We start from the raw sequence: 23,071 nt of genomic DNA on the forward strand, positions 1-23,071 counted from the left end.
AGTTCTAGCTGCACACTCCTTGCATATCTAACAAGAGTCTGCTAGAAGGGCAACTGTGAGGCTCAGAACTGCTCCAGCTAACTGTGGAGACCTGGCTAGGGAGGGTTGTTTCAAGATCACAGAATCATAGAATTGGAAGGGACCTCGAGCAAGAGGTCATCTAGTCCAGTCCACTGCACTCAAGGCAGGACTAAGTATGATCTAGATCAGTGGTTCTTAACCTGGGGTGCATGATGCCCTTTCTGGGGGTGCACGATGCCCTTTCTGGGGGTGTGAGACATGCCAGACTTTTTTAGAAGGTAAATCATCGAAAACACACATTAAGCACAGGCACGTAAGTACTACTTTGTTTCATCAAACCTATGTATTTATTAACATTATACATTTTAATAACGATTACTGCGTTAAACTTTAACTGTGAAATTAAAATAAAAATATAATTCTCTCTCTTTCATTGTACAGTTATGATATATCTAGGTTTAAAGAACTGACCTACCTCAACAATTTTTGATAAGGGGTGCGAGAACGTATTTTTGAGAACCAAAAGGGTGCAGGCTGCAGTAAAGGTTAAGAACCACTGATCTAGACCATCCCTGACAGGTGTTTGTCCAACCTGCTCTTAAAAATCCCCAATGATGGAGATTCCGCAACCTCCCTAGGCAATTTATTCTAGTGCTTAACCACTCTGACAATTAGGAAGTTTTTCCTAATGTCCAGCCTAACCCGCCCTTGCTGCAATTTAAGCCCATTTGCTTCTTGTCCTATCCTCAGAAGTTAAGAAGAACAATCTACCTCCTTGTAACAACCTTTTATGTACTTGAAAACTGTTATCATGTCCCCTCTCAGTCTTCTCTTCTCCAGACTAAACAAAACCAATTTTTTCAATCTTCCCTCATAGATCATGTTTTCTAGACCTTTAATCATTTTTGTTGCTCTTCTCTGGACTTTCTCCAATTTGTCCACATCTTTCCTGAAATGTGGTACCCAGGACTGGACACAATACTCCAGTTGAGGCCTAATCAGCGTGGAATAAGGCGGAAGAATTACTTCTTGTGTCTTGCTTACAATACTTTTGCTAATACATCCCAGAATGATGTTTGCTTTTTTTGCAACAGTGTTACACTGTTGACTCATATTTAGCTTGTGATTCACTATGACCCCCAGATCCCTTACCGCAGTACTCCTTCCTAGGCAGTCATTTCCCATTTTGTATGTGTGCAACTGTTTCTTCCTAAGTGGAGTACTTTGTATTTGTCCTTATTGAATTTCATCCTATTTACTTCAGACCATTTCTCCAGTTTTTCCACATCATTTTTAATTTTAATCCTTGTGACGTTGCACCCCATAATGCTTTATAGAAATATGCTTATGAATGTAAATATGACATAACTGGAATATGTTTTATGCTAGATATGCCATGTAACATATCTTTGCAAAGTTTATGTTCTACTGCATGTATTCATCCTATTCGTTTGCATGTATCATTTTTATATCTGAAGTTATGAGCGTTGGCTCTATGCTTGTATTTAAAGTGTTTGCTGTAGAAAGCACCTAACTAAGATTTGATCAACATAGCGTGAAGGGGTTATTCAAGTAAATGGAAGTATCTGGTGAACAATGGACCTTGATAGACGCCAATCCACATCTGAGCTTTCCTGGGAATGTCCCTGTAAAGAACTAAGTCATGTGTGGACATGTGACTTGCCCATGTGACTCCAAGACTCCATCTTGTAGCTGGGATTCTACACAGGAGGAGGGAGGGGTTTCCACCCCAAGAGAGAAACTATATGAAGTCCTGGGAGACTCCTCAATTTTGTCTTCAGCTGGCTCAAGTGGTAGCCTCTCTACCTCCAAAGGGTACCTGAAAGAAACTGGAACAAAGGACAGTAACTACAGGGGTGTGAGTGATTGCTGGACTAGAAGGAGGCTAGTCTGTAAAGGAAGCTTACTGGAACATCCCTGAGGGTGAGATTTCATCTGTAATCACGTTCTTACTGTATTAGACTTAGACTTGCGTGTTTTATTTTATTTTGCTTGGTAATTCACTTTGTTCTATCTGTTATTACATGAAACCATTTAAATCCTACTTTTTGTATTTAATAAAATCACTTGTTACTTATTAATTAACCCAGAGTATGTATTAATACACGGGAGGGAAGCAAACAACTGTGCATCTCTCTCTATCAGTGTTATAGAGGGTGAACAATTTATGAGTTTACCCAGTATAAGCTTTATACAGGGTAAAACAGATTTATTTGGGGTTTGGATCCCTTTGGGAGTTGGGTATCTGAGTGCTGGAGACAGGAGCCTTCTTAAGCTGTTTTCAATTAAACTTACAGCTTTTGGGGGACGTAGTTCAGACCTGGGTCTGTGTCTGTAGCAGGCTAATGTGTCTGGCTCAAACCAGGCAGGGGACTGAAGTTCCAAGCTGGCAGGGAAAACAGGCTCAGAGGTAGTCTAAGCACATCAGGTGGCAGTCCCAAAGGGGTTTCTGTGATTCAACCCGTCACAATCCTATCCTCCAAAGCACTTGCAACCCCTCCCAGCTTGGTATCATCTGCAAACTTTATAAGTGTACTCTCTATGCTATTATCTAAATCACTGATGAAGATATTGAACAGAGTGGACCCAGAACCGATTCCTGCGGGACCCCACTCGTTATACCCTTCCAGAATGACTGTGAACCACTGATAACCACTCTCTGGGAAAGATTTTCCAACCAGTTATGCACCCACCTTATAGTAGCTCCATCTAGGTTGTATTTCCCTAGTTTGTTTATGAGAAGGTCATGCGAGACAGTATCAAAAGCTTTAATAAAGTCGAGATATACCACATCTACTGCTTTCCCCCCATCCACAAGGCTTGTCAAAGAAAGCTATCAGATTGGTCTGACATGATTTGTTCTTCACAAATCCATGCTGACTGTTACTTATTACCTCATTATCTTCTAGGTGTTTGCAAATTGATTTCTTAATTATTTGCTCCATTATCTTTCCAGGTACAGAAGTTAAGCTGACTGGTCTATAATTCCCCAGGTTGTCCTTATTTCCCTTTTTATAGATGGGCACTACATTTGCCCTTTTCCGGTCTTCTGAAACGTCTCCCATCTTTCATGACTTTTCAAAGATAATTGCTAATGACTCAGATATTTCCTCAGTCAGCTCCTGGAGTATTCTAGGATGCATTTCAACAGGCCCTGGTGATTTGAAGACATCTAACTTGTCTAAGTAATTTTTGACTTGTTCTTTCCCTATTGTAGACTTTGATCCTACCTCATTTTCATTGACATTCACTATGTTAGACATCCAATCGCCACCAACCTTCTTGATGAAAACCAAAATAAAGAAGTCATTAAGCACCTTTGCTATTTCCACATTTTCTGTTATTGTCTTTCCTCCCTCATTGAGTAACAGGCCTACTCTGTCCTTGGTCTTCCTCTTGCTTCTAATGTATCTGTAGAATGTTTTCTTGCTACCCTTTATGTCCCTAGCTATTTGATCTCGTTTTATGCCTTGGCCTTTTTAATTTTGTCCCTACATACTTGTGTTAGTTGTTTCTATTCATCCTTTGTAATTTGGCCAAGTTTTCACTTTTTGTAGGACACTTTTTTGAGTTTTAGATCATTGAAGATCTCCTGGTTAAGCCAAGGTGGTCTCTTGCAATACTTCCTATCTTTCCTACGCAGTGGGATAGTTTGCTCTTGTGCCCTTAATAATGTCACTTTGAAAAACTGTGAAGTGTCTTCAATTGTTTTTCCCCTTAGACTTGCTTCCCATAGGATTTTACCTACCAACTCCCTGAGTTTGCTAACGTCTGCCTTCTTGAAATCCATTGTCTTTATTGTGCTGTTCTCCCTCCTACCATTTCTTACAATCATGAACTCTACCATTTCATGATCAATTTCACCCAAGTTGCCTTCCACTTTCAAATTCTCAACCAGTTCTTCCCTATTGTCAAAATCAAATCTAGAACAGCCTCCCCACAGTAGCTTTCTCCACCTTCTGAAATAAAAAATTGTCTCCAATACATTCCAAGAACTTGTTGGATAATCTGTGCCCTGCTGTGTTATTTTCCCAACAGATGTCTGGGTAGTTGAAGTTCCCCATCATCACCAAGTGCTTTGGATGATTTTGTTAGTTGTTTAAAAAAAGCCTCATCCACCTCTTCTTCCTGGTTTGGTGGTTTGCAGTAGACCCCTACCATGACATCACCCTTGGTTTTTACCCCTTTTATCCTTACCAAGAGACTTTCAACAAGTCTGTCTCTTATTTCTATCTCAACCTCAGTCCAACTGTATACATTTTCAATATATAAGGCAATGCCTCCTTCCTTTTTTCTTTGCCTATCCTTCCTGAGCAAGCTGTACCCTTCTATACCAATATTCCAGTCATGCATATTATCCCACCAAGATGGGGAGGTCCACCTTGTTTCAGGTCTGATCAAAGCCCAGGGAAGTCAGGGGAAGGACTCTTCTTGAGTCTATGGACTTTGGATCAGAGCTGCAGTGCACACACCCCTGACATATTTGAAAGCCATCACCCAGGTGGGCGAAGCGGCATAGGGGAGAGCTACCTCGGAGTTGAAAGCTGAGTTAGACTGGAAGGAAAAACAAGGACCTGGCTGAATTCTGAATGTAAGATATTTCCCCCCAACTTATTGAATATTCATTCACCTGTACTAAGCAAGAACCTACCGAATGAGGGTTGGGGAAGCTTTGGACAGTGGTATGAAGCGAAGTGATTTGCTTTCATTTTCATAGATTCTCTCATATAGTTTTGTATGTTGAATAAACTTTGATTTGCTTAAATTAACCTGGTGGTTTCTAGGATTATTGCTGCCAGCTGACCCCAAGGGCTGGTAATCGAAGGGATTGGGTGCGAAAGAGGTAGAGATTCTGCACCTAAGCCCAGCTGGGGTTCTTGGTCTGAGGCACATGTGGGCATCCTGGCATGCTAGGTACTGTCAGTACTATGGCTGCAGTTGAAGCAAAGCATAGAGAAAGCCTAAAGACAAGAGAAGAACTGAGATCTGGGAGAGGGGTGAAAGGAATGGCTGTTACTGTCCCTGATAATTAAGCTTCAGAAAGTGGTCACATCGCACTTGCTATTGCTTCAGTCTCGCTAGCTGCAAACTCAGTGCATCAGTTTATTATCAGGGTGTCTTCACAACCAGAAGGGACAGAAAAAAACCCCAAAAGCTTAAATTCTAGAGAGGACAGCAAAATCCATGTAAAGAAGCTCATTCTGCGATCCATAAATCAGAGGATCAGTGTCACTGCGCTATCTGCCTGAAGGGGCTATTTTTTCCCTTTATAAGCCTCTCTCTCTATTCTAACACATATTAAATATGCATAATTATGTATATAGTGCTAAAGTATGATAAGCGCCTTACAGGCAGACACACAAAACTCACATGCCCTACCCTAACGTTTGCCCCCTCTATCTGGGCTTGATGCCTAGTCTCTTTCTCTTTATATGGCTAGCAAAACAAGGAACAAAATGCATTCTCAGTGACACCTCCTCTCTGCAGAGCAATAAGAAGTGGGTGCAGTCAATATCTGCTGCTACTGTAAGGTCAGAATCAACCACTCAGAGTGGGAACACAGAGCACGTGTTAATTAAAGTTTTGATGACCCTTCCTGTTTAGCCAGGGGCCATTTCACAATTTAGCAGGCAGCATGTTGTTCTATATTTTAGTTAAGAGAATATTGGAGCTAAATTTGCAGAGCTATATCACTGTCTTAAGTCACTTTGAGCATGTGTGTTTGTTTTCTGCCTTTCAGATGAGACAGAAAACAGAGGTCCTGACCACTTATGATTATTAGAGATCCTCTAGAACTTAATCAAAAGAGAGGTGTTAAACCTTCTGTCCTGATCCATTTACAATTTAGGTAATTAAATTATGACTACTTAATTTTTTCCCTCCTCTGAACACTGGTGAGAACTTGTTGTGCACTGCTAAACAGCTACCACTTTCTGCCCCAGAGGTAGCTGCATTTCAGCAGGGGGCAGAGTAATTTCCATATGTGTGGTCAGTAAATTGACATATGTATACAGGTATATTGGGATCATCCTGGATGAGAGGTGCTATTATTACAAGTAGATTACATCACATTGTCCTACAAGTGTTGCATTAATGGTCATAGGAACTGTGGGGCCTAATCTGCAGCCTGTTAAAGTCAGTGAGGGTCTTTCCACTAACTTCAACAGGCTTTGGATCAGGGCCTTAGTGTAGGGATGAGTATCTGGTCTTAATTACATGTTAAAGCAATTACTTTGGGTGACACTGGAGCTGCCTTTAACCTTTGTCTCTTTATCAGAGCATAACCCAAAACATGTCTCTTACTATTTGCAAAGACAGTAAAATTGCTGCAATGCTAACACTTAGGCCCAGAGCCTCAAAGGCATTTTGGCACCTAACTCCTATTGAAATCAATGTGAGTTAGGCACCTACATACCTTAATGCAATATCTGTTAATCAAATTGTGGATATGTCCAAAGAAAATCTGTCTGGATGATTTACAAAATGAGTTTTGATATTCTTTTTGTAAGTAAAAAGCAGAAGGGGGCATCAATCATTTATCAGCACTTGAATTGCATCCTCTATTGCTTTTACTTTGCTGCCTCTTTGGAGCAAAAGAGGACAAGTGCAATATTCCCTCTTAGTCTGTAAGGACTTCCTATTTTCTAATGGGCTGGCACTGGGAAAGGATGCATCCATTATGCAGGGTTTTCTGATCCCAATATTAACCATTCTGAATATTGAGGAGCTGTATAGTTGAAGGGATTGATAATGGAATAAGATCATTGGGTGGTGGTTGTTGTTGTCATATGATGACTTTTCAATGAACTATGTAAAATGCACCGGGGGGGCAGGGCTCAGTCCAGTTTCCAGTGGACAGGTGTCCTTATCACAAATGACACTAACTAGAACCCTGCTGGAAGTCTCAGTAGAGAGGCCTGGGATTTAACAGCAAGTGTGACAGGATGTATTCTCTGTGTGGGTCCCATGAGGCCCTGAGTGGCTGCGCTGGGGCTGCCCAGGTAGAACTAAAGCCCACAATTGTATTTTCTCTGTCCATTCTGGAGGGGTGTGGAATGCGCCTCTCTCCTCTCCCATCTCCTGGCAACTGCATCTCCCACCTCTTCAACCTTCCCTTCTTTGCGGTTCATATCAACTCTACCTTCTCTTTTCTCCTTTCCATCCCTGTGCCTCCCTTCCCACCTTTACAAATGTCTCTCTCACCTCTTTTTTTGTTTTTTTTGTTTTGCCACTTCTTCCTTGGTTCTGGTGACAACTACTCCAACTCTGGTCCCTCCTTCATCTCCTCTCCTCTGGCCCATCCTTTCCAAAACTCATCCACACTCTTCCACTTCCTTCCTCCGCTTCTCTTGCTCTCTCTGGAATGCCCCCCCCAACACTACATCACTAAAAAGATCCCCACCAGCCATGACCTCGTCCTCTCTCGCTCCCTCCATCTTGCACTCACTGCCTCTAAGCTTCTCACTAAGAGCAGCCTCTCCTCACATACTCCCTGCCGTGAGTCATCTCCAGAGGTACATCGTAGTGGGGAAGGGCTACTCCTCTCCTAGTCCTGCTGCTTCCAATCCCTCCCTGTTCCTACTCCTTCAGACTATAGGTCCTCTCCCCTCTTTCAAGGTGTGCTGCTCACACTGCTGGAGAGGGAGAACATACCCTACAACAGAGATGGAAAGTGAACGATTCTCTCAGCTCCAGGTAGGGTGACCAGATGTCCCGATTTTATAGGGACAGTCCCGCTATTTGGGACTTTTTCTTATATAGGCACCTATTACCCCCCACCCCTTGTCCTGATTTTTCACACTTTCTATCTGGTCACTCTAGCTCCAGGCAGGATAGAGCTGCACAGGTGAGCCACAATGAGGAATCTTAAACAGTCACTGCCCATGTGATACCTGCTCTCTGCAAAGAGGACTTTGTTCTCCACAGATGCCAACACATCACATTCCATGAGCATTAGACTCTCATGTAGTGAAACCAAGTTGAAATTTACAGACATAGGAGTGTGATAAACATGATGCTATGGAATCATGGAATATTCAAAGACTATTGTGTTAATGGTATAAATATTACATGTATCTTTACGAGCTGGCTAGTGATTGCATTCCTGGCTAAATGGAGAAGATAAAGAATGTTTTCTGTTGGAACTAAAGATAATGGAGGGTTGGTAATTAATGCAAATTCCCCATACTGAAACAATGCAGGTAATAAGCTTTTTTTTATTATTATTATTTTTTTTTTTTTTAAGTTTTGTCTCCCTTGGGGAATCGCACACAGACTGGTTTGACCTGGTTCAAAGGCCTTGTCAGACAAAAGACTTGAAACTGTATAAAAACTGCCCTGACCTGAGGGGAGAGTCACTCTCACTCCATCTAAGAACTGGCAAGCATGAGATTGTCTAGCAGAATCAGGCTCTGCAGAAGCACCTGAAGTATTTTAGACCTTTCAGGATGCTATGTGGAAGATGACTGACCACCTGATAAACTAAGCATGCATACAAGGTGATTATTGTTTTGAAGATGTGTTTTTGCTGAAATTTTTTTGTTCTGCATAAACAGAAACCTGGCTGGTCACTGGATAACCCTGTCATTGCCTCTGAGAAAACAGGACTGTAGGTGCTCAACTGCAATCAGAGTTGCTGAGGCAATCACAGTGAATTGCAGGAGTCTCCAATGTAAGACCTCGGTCTGGGGGGGGAGGAGGGAGAAAGGACTGTAGGATTCTGTTCCAAGAAAGGGGATGGCTGGAGGTCTGAGATTAGAGTTGGGGGCCCATATGGAAACAAAGAGGGGGTGTGGGGTCAGAGGTATAGTTAACTCAGGGACTGTGACAAGGGAGCTGGGAAGAGCCAAAAGCACAACTAAATAACAAATAGAGCAGTCAAGCCAAAAGTCTCACCAGAGGAGCAGCTAAAGGGGTAGATGAACTGCCAGTGGCTCAAGACTTGGGTGACCAAATAGCAAGTGTGAAAAATTGGGACAGGAGTGGGAGGCAATAGGTGCCTATATAAGAAAAAGCCCCCAAAATTAGGATTGTCCCTATAAAATCGGGACATCTGGTCACCCTACTCAAGACACTAAAAACAAGTGGACTTCACCAGTTAAAGGTGAATATTCACCCTGTTTTGCATCTCTGGGGAGGGATGCTGAATTGTGGTTCATACCAGATACTGTTTGGCCAAACACCATCCCAGACTAAACTCAAAAGGCCAAATCTACCTTTAGACCTCAGCAGAGTTACATCAGGGATGACCTGGGACCAAGGTTTCTGATCCAGAAAGAGCAATCTGGACAATGCCATCCGGTAGCCAAGCTGATAGCTTGGAGTGTTCCCAAGATTGTCCCCCAGGGAAGAAAGCAGAAATGCTTTTATTTCTCTCAAAGGCAACATGCCAGCCCTCAGAGTATCCGCTGCCAAACAGACTTCAGTTTTAAAATAGAATCTCCCTCAGTAATAAGATGAGACTAAAAGGTACTACTTAATTTAACTGTTAACACACACAGCAATCAAGGCTCTAACAGAATTATGAAGAGCAACATGCGGTCAGAAGGACTGTACTCTCTGCTGCTCCTTGTTACACTGCTATGGGGAAAAGAGCCTTCTAATTTTAATTTTGTTTGTGTACTGGGTAATCTTTGCTGATTAACCTGAGGGAAGCATTGCTGGACCATTCTTCAGTGTTATTGTTGTGTGACGCTAATAGCAAAGAGAGGAGATGTACCTTGCATTCTGAAGGTGTCAAGAGTTGGTGTCAATCTGATTTCTGAAGGAAATCTGTAGGTAAGAACACCTGGTCCAATGCCTGTGAGTTTCCCTCTGGACACTATCAGCTCCATAGTTCCTGATGGATGCAGCTGTCATGATGAGTTACTAAGTTAGTCATAGCCAACCCAATGATGGCTTCGAAAATTAAGAACTGAGCTTTGAAGTAGCTCTGGTTTTGGACAGGAGGCTAATGTAGCAAGCAGAGCACTGGAAAAATGTGCTCCCATCAATCAGTGTGGCTTGGTAGATGAGTTACTATGTTTTGGACTAGCTGGAGCTTCCCTATGACTTTCATTTTCCTCTCCAGGCATAGTGCATGGCAATAGTGCAGTCTGGATGTGATGAATATGTAGATCACCATGAGTAGGTTTGCATCTACTCAGTGAAAGATGGAGAAGGGCATTTACCATTGCTATTTAGGTATCCCAGAGACAACCAAGAACACAGTAGTATCCTGAGACTGGGTAACAGACATGAGAGTAGACACCCTTTAAGGTAATGTCAATTTTAAGGAATCTCCCTCTTCCATCCATCACCTCCATCTTGTCTGGGTTTCATTTTAGCCAGCTATTTTTCATGCAACTGCTTATCTCTTCAAGGCCTATAGGTCTGGGTGATGGCACTGTGTGCAGCTGACATGAAGAAGTAAAGAAGTACAGATGCGTATCTCCATGCATATTGCTGGAGGAGGCTACAGCATCTCACGGTTTCCCCAAGGTGACTAACATATATGTAAACAGGAGGTGAGACCAGCTTGAGGCTTGTGGGATAACCTGGGTGAGCAGACAGAAGGAGGAGACACAGTTGCCCATCACAACCCTGTGAGTTCTCAAAGATGACTGAGCAAAGCCTATTTTGTGTGATTCCACAGTCAGTTTTGCGAGGTCGCTTAAGTCAGCACTTCATGATCAGCAGTGTCAGTGGCTCTTGCCAGATCTAACAGCATTAGTGTAGTTGTCCATTATTAAATACTTTCCGATGGCTTGATCCTAGTCACAATACACTATAGCTGTCACAAAGTGTATCTACATTTGTTACTGAGCTTCCTGCACTGAGAGTGTTGCAAAGGCAATGCAATTTTACTGTGTGTGTGTGTTCACCTCCTCTTAAGCCACTCCCTCTGTCTTACACTCTGAGTAGCAGTGATGGGTTATGGTGGGAGGGAGCAGCAGCATTTAGACCTCTATTACCCTAATCAGCCAGAGAACGGATTTCTATGATGTGTGAGACAAAGTAACAGAAGGAGAATGGGAAGAATCCTGGAGTACCTCCAAAATGAAAAGTTCTTCAGGAGATCCCCAAGGATAATTTGATACAGGGAGCAAGCCCAGTGCATTAAACTATTTTAAGTTGTGTGAAATGTCAGGCTTAGGCACTTTGACAGGATTCCTTTAAAATCTGCCACAGTAGACTTAAATACATCCGTTACATTACTCAGACTTTGGCAGATAGATCCAACGGCAGTAGCAATGAGGGAAAACCTCCTGTGCATAAGAGGATGAAATTTAGAAGCATCTATTTCATTAGTGGTATTTTGGGGTGTGTTGCCAGTAAAAAAAAGTGACTCAACCCTCAGTTCACAGATTTTTTCCTTTAGTCATTCTGTGTATTGATGAGGATATGTTCGCCATCTGTACAAATGTAGAATTTCACCTACAGTTCTCTCCAAATCTACTGCTTGACTTATGATGTACAGTATAAGAGAAGTAAATCCACTTTGACTACACCTTCCCGTTTGCAAGGGAGTCAGCCCTCAGGAGTGTCAGCTGTAGTCTGAAATTTGGAGGAAAACTCTTTCCTAAGTGGGAGTTATTTTGGGATTGTGATGGGGATGGTGATGAGGCAATGAAGATACCTTAATTTGTTAAGAATAAATTAAATCAACTTCTCCAGAAATATTATATTTAGTTTTTGAAGACTTGTATTATTTCAGAGTCTGTCCTCGTAGCCTGATAAAATTATATACAGGAATCCAATAAAACAAACAACTAAGAGGAAATCCCACACTAATTCTCAGAAGCCAACATACTGCTTGGCAGATGCATTGCTAGATATGAGCAAATATTGTTTAAAAAAAATCCACACATCCCCATTCATATGTTTACATGAATTCACTTTGGCCATGGATTTTTTTTTAAGTGAGTTAAGTAGAGGTTTTACTGAAAACATGCTTGTCTTACATGGGCCTATAAATCCACAACAGTCTGTTCGGTGAGGTGTACCTGTTGGGTTTGGTACAGTAGGCCTGGGTTCAAATCCCCATGAAGGCTGGAGATCTAAAAGAAAAGCCATCCAGAACTCTGTCGGTGGATCTCTGGGTATATATGGACATGCACATTGGCTTTGCTTGCCTCTCAATTTGTCCCACTTGCAACAAAGCTGTCATTGACTCCAGCTGTGCTCATATGGATGTGTGTGACAGGGTGTCTGCCCCGCTTTGGCCCTGATAGGGTTAAAACAGCCTGGAGGGCTGCAAGGAAACAGACAATTAGGGAAGCAGCTGGACTAGCCAATCAGGGCCCAGCTGGCCTATATAAAAGGAAGCTGCAGGCCAAACCAAGTGACTGTGCAACAGGAAGCCCAAAGAAGGGGACTAGTACTGTGAACAGGGTTGCTAGGACTTGCAGGCCTGAGGCCCTGGGAAGAGGGTGAAGGAGCCAGAGGCAGGTGCTGGGGCTGTGGGGAAGTGGCCCAGGGAATTGACACTGGTGGAGAAAGAAAGGAGAGCCAGTGGGAAGCTGTTGTTTACAGGGTCCCTGGCCTGGGACCCAGAATTGTGGCTGGAGCTGGGACCCAGAATAGGGGGTGGGCTTGGGTTCTCTTCCCCCCCACTCGCCGCTGAAGAAGCAGCCAGGCTATGGACTGCAAAGTCACTGCAAGGAGCAGCTAGACTGTTGTGGAAAGAGTCCCCGGGAAGGGGGGAACCTGGATTGTGACACAGCTGGAGGGCTATGCCACAAAGCAGAGGCAGTGAGTCTGCAGGTAAAGATGAGGATGGGAGAGCTGCTACCACTGGAGGGCATACCTGCTGACCAGAGCTAATTCCTGAAACAGCCAGCAGGAGGTGCCAATGTGGGGGTGATAATGTGCATAACTTTAAGCATATGAGTAGTTCCTTTTGACTACATGGGGGACTACTCATTCTTTAAGCTACACACATACTTGTGTGCTTTGCTGGACTGGGCTATGGGTCTTCCCAGGGGGTTCATGTATGGCTTTGCCTGTGAAGTGCTGAGCACTCCTCTGCAGCCTTCAGCGCCTTCATTCTTACTGACTTCAATGGGAAGTGATGGCACTCAGCACCTTGCAGGATTAACTCCACAGTGGAGAGGGCTGACTAGTGCTGCATAAATTCCATCTTTTTGGAGGAAGAACACCCCAACTGTAGCTGTATCTCCCAGCCAGCCCCCTTTCAGGCAGCCTGTCACTATTTTTATCATGTTGCAGCTCTGCGACCGACTTGGTGGACATACTGTATATCCCCATTGCCTTCTCCTTCATACAATCCTCCAAGCCCGCTTCCAAGAGATTTTTGTCATTCTGCTCTCTTCCATGCCACTCAATGGAGGGGAAGCATATGGCCCTTAGGGAGAGACTGTCATGGCCATCCCTTGATCAGAAGATGAATAGCTTCTACTACAAGGTGTTAAAGTGGGGGCTTGTGGTGGGCTAGAACTGGCAATGAAGATGATTATCCAGGTTTGTGACTGAAGGGAAGGAGTCCATAAAGTCTAATACAATTTCTCTTTTTAATTCTAAGTTAAAAAGCATTGCAGTTCACCTCTCATGACTCCTGGAACTGGACTAGGGACATTTTGTTAGCCAGAATAATTTAACAGATGCACACAAGTAAACTGGTACTTATAAATTATAGGACAAATATGAAGATGCATGGGCATGATTTATTGATAGCATAGACTATATATAGCATCTGACTGTATTATTAAAACTGATTATAAAAAAATAATGAGGGGGGAAGATGCATACAACTCTGGCAGCTTTGACAGGAAGTCTTCTTGTCTGGGAGAAATTTATAATTGAATACTGAGGGTTTTTTTATACCTATCTGACAGAAAATATTATGGACACTTCCCTATTTCATGCCTACAGTACCTGTCATACCATACAGACCTCAGAACTTGAACAGAAGATTTGAGATAAATCAGAGATGAAAAATACTTATTCCTGTTAGGTCACCTAGTCCATCCCTTTTACAGCATAGTATTGCTCTCTGCAGATTATTTGTTAGTCATGCTTTGACCAGTCTATTCTAGAGATTAACTAAAGCCTTATAACAAACTAAAATGCGGCCTCCTTACTTTAAATGAACTAGGGCAGGGGTAGGCAACCTATGGCACACGTGCCAAAGGCGGCACGCAAGCTGATTTTCAGTGGCACTCACACTGCCTGGGTCCTGCCCACCGGTCCGGGGGCTCTGCGTTTTAATTTAATTTTAAATAAAGCTTCTTAAACATTTTAAAAACCTTATTTACTTTACATACAACAATAGTTTAGTTATATATTATAGACTTATAGAAAGAGACCTTTTAAAAATGTTAAAATGTATTACTAGCACACGAAACCTTAAATTAGAGTGAATAAATGAAGACTCGGCACACCACTTCTGAAAGGTTGCCGACCCCTGAACTAGGGGCATAATCCAAAACCAACTGAAGTCAATGGGTACAGATTTTGGCCCTAGAGGTCCAATACCAAGCAAATTAAATAATTATTTCAAACTCCATCTACATGCCCCTCCCCCCAAAAGCTGTGTTATCTACTCCCCCATCCCCAGAACAGAAGAACCTGGGAACTACAAACTAAAGGTAAGTGCCTGACTGTCCATTCAGTTTTATGCTGGTGTAACTAGGAAGGTTTCAATGCAGTGCAGAATCAGGCCTTAAGTCTCCCAGGGTGCACCTGGGAGCATGCCTCCCAGCCTGGGTACACAGACATACACTAGCTCTGCTCAAGCTAGCACACTAAAACTAGCAGTGTGAATACCATGGCACGAGCAACAGCCCAACTCTCTGGGTTTGTACTCAGGTGGCTAGCCTGTGCTGCAATGTCCAGGCTTCTAGAAGCAACATAGTTCTCTGTGAATCTTTCACTCTCTTCCAGTTCCTTTAGCAAATGCAAATCACAGCTCTGCCAGCAGAAGAGCTGCACTCTTATAGGGCAGCATCAGAGGAGCTCCAAAGATTCGGGGGGCTCCTTTCCTGGGAACCCACACAGGTAGTTAGGTGTTCCTAACATGAGGGATAAATATAGCAGCTCCTAAGTACACTAGATGTAGTATTAACTGCTCAACATGTGAAGGCCAACAGCCATGATGGCCTTAATCAGAATCAGGCAACGTTAGTTCCAGAAGCAGACTGTAGAAGGGTGCAGATCATTAGGTCAGAATCAGAATTGTGCCTGTGATCTCTCTGCCTAGCTGGTGGGTTGGACTGTGCATCTATAGGATATTTTCTGTGCTTGCCACTCTTTTATTTAAAAAAATACCCTCAAAGAACCACAATGGAGGGGTTCTTAACTTTGCCATTCCTAGAAGCAGCATGGCCTGTTGGAGGACTTTAATGGCCGAGGAGAAGGAAGTTCTCTGTTTAGTGTTTTTGGTGCAGAACTGAATTTCTCCCCTTTTGACATTTTAAGTTTATCATGACCTTGGTTTTAGGCCAAGATGTGTCCCAAATCTGCAACACTGACAGTCACGCTGGTTGCCTGCCAGGAGACTAGGGGCTGTTTGCATAGAGATTTACATGTTTTAGTAATTCATACACACCCAATATTTGCTTTTACTTTTATCCTCCTTTATCTACTGAAAAGAATTTTAAAATCCTGCAGACAATCAACTTGGTTCAGACCCTGGAGGGACAGGATGGCTATGAAGAGCAAATTAGAATTCCACAGCCTGTATTTGCCCCTCAGGCCACAGTATGGGCATCCCTGATCTAAATCCTTTGATTGGCATTTATAATCCCGCCCCCACACAATACATATACAAAGTGGAAAAAGGTGAAAGCTCTAAAGGCAGTTACTCCTTTTCTGTAGGTAACAGCAGCTTTTTCTATCTTTTTTTTTTTTTTTTTTTTACTCTCATCAACAGAAGTTGGTCCAATAAAAGATATTACCTCACTCACCTTCTCTAATATCCTGGGACCAACACAGCTACACCACCACTGCAAAAAGCAATGGAAGTTATATAGTCAGTTACACTCATATTGCTATAGACACCTTTTCTCCTTTAGTGTTTCCAGTCTCCTCATGCAAACCTTATAACAACAACATAAAAAGCAAGATTGTAAATTTGCATAATTTTTAAAGTATTTACATAAATCCAGGCACAAGAATTAAAACCGTGGATCCTTAAGATTGTCTTGAATACCAAGAACCTGAATTGGGACAATCTACATCATAAGAGGATTCAGGGAAATATTTAAGTGGCAGTGATTTTTAGTGCCAGCATTTTAGTGCCACTGTTTCTCACTGACCCTGCAGGCCAGCATTAGCAGATTGGGTTTTTGCCGGTAGGCTAGTGTGCCAGGCCCAAAAGCAACTGTCTACTGGGAGAAGCAAGAGACTTGGCAGCTCTTCAGGGGCATACCCAGGAGATCAGCTTTAATTAATATTCCTTTTACCTGCTGCAAATCCGACACATTGCAATGGGGAATTCAGTCCCCTTTACTGCTCCTGCCTCGCTCCAAATGTTCACAGATTCATGCACAGGCTTAACTTTAGGCAGGGGAGCAGCCCGGCTGAACTCCCACGCGCAGCAAGTTAAGCACCTCCCCAGGGATTTGCAGGCTGGATACGGCCACAGTTGGTATCTCCTTCCTTCCTCTGTGAGCGGGGCTCTGGCTCCCTGGGAGCGCGAGGTCCTCTCCGCACAGGGCGTTCTGCCAGCCAAGCGGGCTCTGGGCAGTGGCGGGGAATGGCCGTGTTGGGCTCGCGTGGGACAGGGGAAGGAGCCAGGCACGCGCTGCCGGGCAGAGGCGCGAGGCAGGGCCCAGTTGGCACTAGGATACGCTGTCGGGGCGGCGACAGGAGGGGCCTAGCCACGTGCGAGTCTCACTCGCGGGCCCAGGTTGCAGCTCCCCAGCGGGCGTTGACTGACAGCCCCACGTCAGGGAGGCGGACTCCCGGAGACATACGCTGCTTGCGTCACACATTCGGCCCGCACAGCCCCATCAGCCCACGTGAGCCGCCGCCCTGCCTCGGGCTATTCTTCTCCCACGGCTCCAATATGGCGGCGGTTGGCGGAGACAAGAGCTATGGAAACTGCTCTAGCCTGGGGTGAAAGGGCGCGGCCGACGGGCGGAAGTGACGATACCTGCGGGGCGGAAGTGCTGCGGCTGGCGGGATGGCAGGGGCGGCCCACATGCGCAGGTTAGTGTCAGCCAGGGACTGGGGCAGAGGCTTGTCCAGGGCTGTTCCCCTCGGGGCGGCGGCGGGGAGCCGCGTTTGGCCAGGGGGCGAAGGACGGGGCTGAGTGGGGACAGGCAGCAGGAGCAGATCTCCCGCTCTTCATGCGGCACGGATCCGCTCCCGCCCTGGGCCTGGGCCACTGGCGTGTGGGCAGCAGTAAACCCCCTTGGGGGTGTATGTGTGTCCGTCCGTCCTTCCTGCGCCCGGGAAGCGTGTGTCAGACAGAGACGGAAAGTTTCGCTTCGTTCCTTGCTAGAAAATCTCCCTGTCTTATTCCGGAGCGGAGTACCCCAATGCTGCCCATTTCCTTACTTCCCTGCCGCCCCCCCTCCCCGCCAGCAGATCGCAGCCAGGGGCCAATCCGCCCCGCCGCCGCCCACCACCCGGGGAGACACACACACACACACACACACACACACACGTTTCTAGCAACCACCCAGAAACACAGTGGGTCGCAGTAATGGTGTGGTAGGAGGGTGCTGGGTGAAAGCCGGCAAAAGTTTGAGATTTAGGGTTAGCCATTCAGAGGTAAATTGGAGGTGACCCGCAAAGGGAAGGAAAAATTCTAACCCGCCCACCACCACCACCACCAGGGGACCCTTTAAGGGATATAAAAGTGCTGTTGGAGATTATATAGGCACTCTCTGCTATTACTGAGGAATTGGAAACGCTTAGGGTATGTTCACACTGCAATTAAAAACCCACAGCTGGTCCCCTGCCAGCTGATTCAGACTGTGTCCAGGGGGTTCTGGCTAAGGAGCTGTTTAATTGTGGTGTAGAAGTTTGGGCTCAGGCTGGAACCCAACCTGTAGGACCCTGCCAGGGCTGAGGGTCCCAGAGTTTGGGCTTGAGCCCAAACCACTGTTGCTCAGCTCCTTACGCTGAGCCTGAGTCAGCTGGCATGGGCCAGCAGTGGGTGTCTAATTACAGTGTAGACATACCCTTAGCTATCGTCTTGGACACATTTTGACCTAAAAGGAACATGTAGTCACAGATGTGAGAAATAAACCTTACTAGGATATATCAGTTTTGCCCTGGCTTATGAATGTATGTTGGAATGTTAGGTATATTTAGATTTACAACAAATAGTTGAAAAATGGGCACTTACCCTAAATTTTTGGTGCCACGGACAATGTTTTGAAAGCACAACAAAACATTAACCACCCTCTTCCTCCAACCAGCAGCAACCTCCAGCACATACAGTGGCAATAAATTTCACCATATGGTGAATATCACTATATAATCGTAACTAACCTGTGTGTAAGTTATTTTGACAAATTATTTTTCAGACCAAGAGCCATTTACTTCTACAGGTTCTAACCTAAGCCTATTTTTATAATCTATCTCAAAATCCTCACATAGAATGACTTGTACTGTATACCAAAACCCCATCAATGTTGCATACTCTGAAAAAACTGCTGAGTACTTTCGTTTAGTCTACTGTAATGATCTATTAACAGCAGATATCTTCCTTTATTTTAATATTTGGCCCTCTGCAGTAACTCTTGAGGCTTCCGTTACCCCAAAGACCCAATGGATAGTGTAGGGGCACTAATTTTTCCTAAGGCATTCACTGTTACCTGGTCCAAATGCAGGTATTAAATATTCTGTGACCAATATAAACCTAGCTTTTTCTCCTGCATGTGGCCCATTCAGCAGGCCCTCTTCCAGGGTTAGACTGGTTATAGCCCAGGATATTTGGCTACCTATACTGTTGATTACAGGCTACAGTTACCACCCCAATTCCCATATCTGTTACGGGGTTGTTGTTGGTTTTTTTTGGTGTCAGTTGCCACAGTCTGTAGGATGAAAAAAGCCTTTCATGAGGGGCAATACAACATAGCACACATTGGTTTAGTAGACAGATAAATAGCTCAGTTAGTCTTTCATTGACATTGATTTAGAGCACTATGGCTGTGACCTTCCTTGATCTCTGCACTGCCATGAGGGAGGCCTGCCTGAGTGCAGTTCTCTGCCTCTCTCCCTTCACTACCCCACTTCAAGGCCAGCAGGAAAGGACTGGAGATGTTATGGAGAGAGTGTGCTCAGCCTCTGGCCGGAGGAAGCACCTTATGTTGCCCTATAGTGATCCCTTTGTCTGATTTAGGAGCTGTGATTGAGGGGCAGGTCCCTTCTGGTCCACTTTGGTGACTAAGATTGAAAGGAGTTAACAATGTCATATTGGGGATGGGGAAAATAAGAGACCTTGGGGTTTAGAGACTCCTCACAATCAGAGAAACAACAAGGAGTCTGGTGCCTGCATCTGTAGCTTTCACTCTATGCATCCGAAGAAGTGAGGTTTTTACTCACGAAAGCTTATGCCCAAATAAATCTGTTAGTCTTTAAGGTGCCACCAGACTCCTTGTTGTTTTTGTAGATACAGACTAACACGGCTACCCCCTGATACTTGACACAATCAGAGAGGAATTTTCCTACACTCCGGAATGGGGTGCCCTTCCTCATTTATTAGCCACATCTAAGCCAGAGCTGCTGTCTTATCACTTACAGGCTGCTTATAGCTTTCCTTCTGTTCACGCTCCCCCAGTATAAGCACAGTTCATCTGGCACCTAATCAGAAATCACTATGGTAGTGGCTCACATCAAATCAGCAAATATTTTCAGGCAGATGTCTTAAACTGAGTCAGTACCCATCACCATAAGTGGGAGGTGAATTTAGGAGTTGCTGGAAGAAATTTTCTAAGTATGGGATGCTCCAGTAATGAAGTTGTATGCTACACAAAAACCTCCCAAATCAACAACTTTCAATTGTTTTGTATCCAGTGAGAGGAGGGACAGATGGACCCGCTCACTTAACAGACTTTAATGCTGATTCTGGGAAGCTTTGCAACTCTTAGAAACATACTCATTTACCATTATAATGGTAAATATTGCCTCATCTTTCTCTGTCCTCGCGGCTTCTCTCCGTCTTCTCTCTGGATTCATATATTATGTAATATTAAATATGATGTTTTTTGTATTATTTAATGTACAAATACAAAATAAGCCTTGAAAAATTGTTGGCGCCCGCCACACTTTTCTGAAAACATGAATGTGCTACTGGCCACAAAAAGGTTGGGGACCACTGGTCTAGATAATAGTCCTGCCTTGAGTGCTCTATATGACTTCCTGAGGTCCCTTCTAGTTCTATGATTCTATGAATCTCCTACACCTGTTCCCATCCCCCTCTCTCCATATCTAGTCTAAAACACTGGTCTCCAGGATGTTTATAGACCATTACTTTCTATCAACGGTGCTGGTAGGTGTTTTACCAAAAATAATTGTAATAAAAAAATGTATATATGGACACTCTTAAGTGTGGCAGATAACTATGTATTAAGTATCAGAGGGGTAGCCGTGTTAGTCTGGATCTGTAAAAAGCAACAGAGAGTCCTGTGGCACCTTTAAGACTAACAGATGTATTGGATGAAAGCTTATGCTCCAATACATCTTAGTCTTAAAGGTGCCACAGGACTCTGTTGCTATGTATTAAGGTTCTTCTTGTAGTGCAGATGGAGGCCTGAGTTGCAAGGCAATTGGGACCAGTCTTTAAGTTCCTGCTGCACTGGGTTCAGAGCTCCACTAGTAGCAATATGGTTATTGCTGGCAATGTTCTAGCATACTTTTTCTGCCAGCTGTGAGAAGGGCTTTCTGACAGCTGTGCAAACCAAACTGTACTGCAGTCATCCCGTAGGTAGTCCGGTGAATGGTCTAGATAGAATAAAAGTATTGGGGAAAAAATGATCCCATGCATGCTACTCCTGCCCACCTGCTAGCATCAAATGTATTTAAACCATTTTGGGCTCATCCACACTTACAAATACACCAAACTGGGGAAGCTGGTTACAACATGTCTGCCTCTTGACCCAGTTACAACATGGATGGAATCGGGAATGTGGGTGTTCAAGGCGTGAGTCTGATTCCAGAACAAGGTTATATTCTCATCCACACTATAACTCTGATGTTCTATTGTTACTCAGCACTCCAAGGAGCGGTAGTTACACCCATGCTGAGGGGAGTGGCTTTGACTTGTTCCAGAAACCCCTCTCTCTTTCTCAGTGTCTTCTGTGGCTGGCTTTCATCCCACAGTGTCTGATGTTTTTCTCTGGACTGTTCTAAAGTGACTTTGTGACCCCATTATTTTCAGATGGTGAGAGTAAAGCACAGAATAGCCAGGTAGGCATGTGTAAATCTGAGTGTTGAGGGCAGGGCAAGGATGGAAGAATTGGTGAGCGATTTATTTGAGGGGCATCTGCAACACATTTTGATTCTAGCCAATTTGTTTCTGATATTCCAGCACCATCATAATTTGGGCTGTGATCGTCTTTGAAGTCCTGGGTTTCTGATGTCATGTGGTGCTGCTTATGCATATCATAGGGAGAACCAATCAATCAAAATGAGATTATTGCAGCCCTTGCTGCGGCAGAGAGCTCCATAAATAAACTACAAGCATGTGTGCTTGTGTCGTGAAGTGAAGAAGGAAGAAGTGTCTAAATATGTCACAGGTGTTGCAGTGCCGTTGGAAGGAAGCCAGATTGTAAGGCAGCATTTGGCCTTCTCCCTTTAAAGGCAATCCAGCACCAATACATGCTGATTTGTGATATAAAATCATGCTCTCTTGTGTTTACAAAGAACATAGCACAATGTTACCTCCCTATTACCTAATATAGAGCAGCCTCATTCCAGGGCCCCCAAAAACCTGCTAGCAGCCACTCGAGGGACCTTTGATGGCAGTCTCAGAGGAGAAGCCCTCTTGCTCCTAGAGATGGTTCTGTTGGCAGGGTAGCGTAGGGAAGTTCACCCTGCTGTTGCCTATGTTGTACCCGGTCTTGGCAAAAATAAAGGACACCCTCTATGATTGTTGAGTTGGCAACTGTCACAAGCATTAGGCCAGGGGTTCTCAGACTTATGTACTGGTGACCTCTTTCACACAGCAAGCCTCTGAGTGTGACCCCCTTATACATTAAAAACACTTTTTAATATATTTAACACCATTATAAATGCTGGAGGCAAAGCGGGGTTTAGGGTGGAAGCTGACAGCTCACGACCCCCCATGTAATAACCTCATGACCCCTTGAGGGATCCCGACCCCCAGTTTGAGAACCCCTTCATTAGGCCATTGTGTTCAAACTTGGGTGTCTAAAATTTGGCACCAAAATCCTCCTTTAGGCATCAGACAAAGGGGTCTGACAGTCAGAGGTGCTGAGCACTCACAAGTACCATTGAAGCTAATGGGATCTGAGGGTCCTCAGCACCTCTGAAAATCTACTTTATTAGGTGCCTAAAGATAGCCACTTGAATCTAAACATTTTTGCCTAACTTCTTGTCTTTTTTTCAAAATAGAGAGTTTTTGCCCCCTCCCCCAACATAATGGCTGCATTTATATGGGTCTTTGGATAAAGAACAGTGAGAGAATGGGATGGATCCATCCCTAGTCTAATGCCATAGAAGTCAGTGGTGTTATACCGGGGTGCACTATGTCCCCCTATTCCAGCTATTTCCTTCTAATAAATTCAATACAGGTGATCCACATATTCCAAATATAGATTATTTAGATTGTAAATATAGAGTTATTTTCTATAGCATCCTTCTCCCCAAACATTAAATCCCAGGCAGAAGGCCAGTGAACAGAGGGAGGGCAAAATTAAGAGGGATAATCAAGGGAGAAATCACTTTTCAGGTAAGATTTGAGTGAGATGGAGAGTGAAAGAGGCAGGAAGATATAGGAAAGTTGTTCCAGTTTGCAGGAGCTGCAGAGGAGATGGCTCTTGCACAAAAGGTGGACAGAGAATGGTAAAATTCTGAGAGGAGGCCAGTGCTAGATGCGTGGAGAGAGGTGATT

General features: G+C 44.2%; 1 protein-coding gene and 1 long non-coding RNA gene across 8 annotated transcripts in view; one reads left to right on the forward strand and one right to left on the reverse strand.

The window, feature by feature from the left end:
- Window positions 1-345: 345 nt before the first annotated feature.
- LOC135983131 (uncharacterized) lies at window positions 346-16,978 on the reverse strand. Its single transcript, XR_010600641.1, has 2 exons — window positions 16,446-16,978; window positions 346-1,871 (listed from the first exon to the last, which is right to left on the reverse strand). It is a non-coding gene; the product is annotated as an uncharacterized LOC135983131 (long non-coding RNA).
- Window positions 16,971-23,071, forward strand: part of RPAP1 (RNA polymerase II associated protein 1) — a 53,736-nt gene continuing 47,635 nt past the window's right edge. For all 7 annotated transcript variants that reach the window (XR_010600640.1, XM_065593081.1, XM_065593086.1 and 4 more), the window contains exon 1: window positions 16,971-17,193. The gene's annotated coding sequence lies outside the window, so the exon portion shown is untranslated. The remainder of the gene's footprint in view (window positions 17,194-23,071) is intronic.

Source organism: Chrysemys picta, chromosome 4 (assembly GCF_011386835.1).
Source record: "Chrysemys picta bellii isolate R12L10 chromosome 4, ASM1138683v2, whole genome shotgun sequence".
Taxonomy (NCBI): Eukaryota; Metazoa; Chordata; order Testudines; family Emydidae; genus Chrysemys; species Chrysemys picta.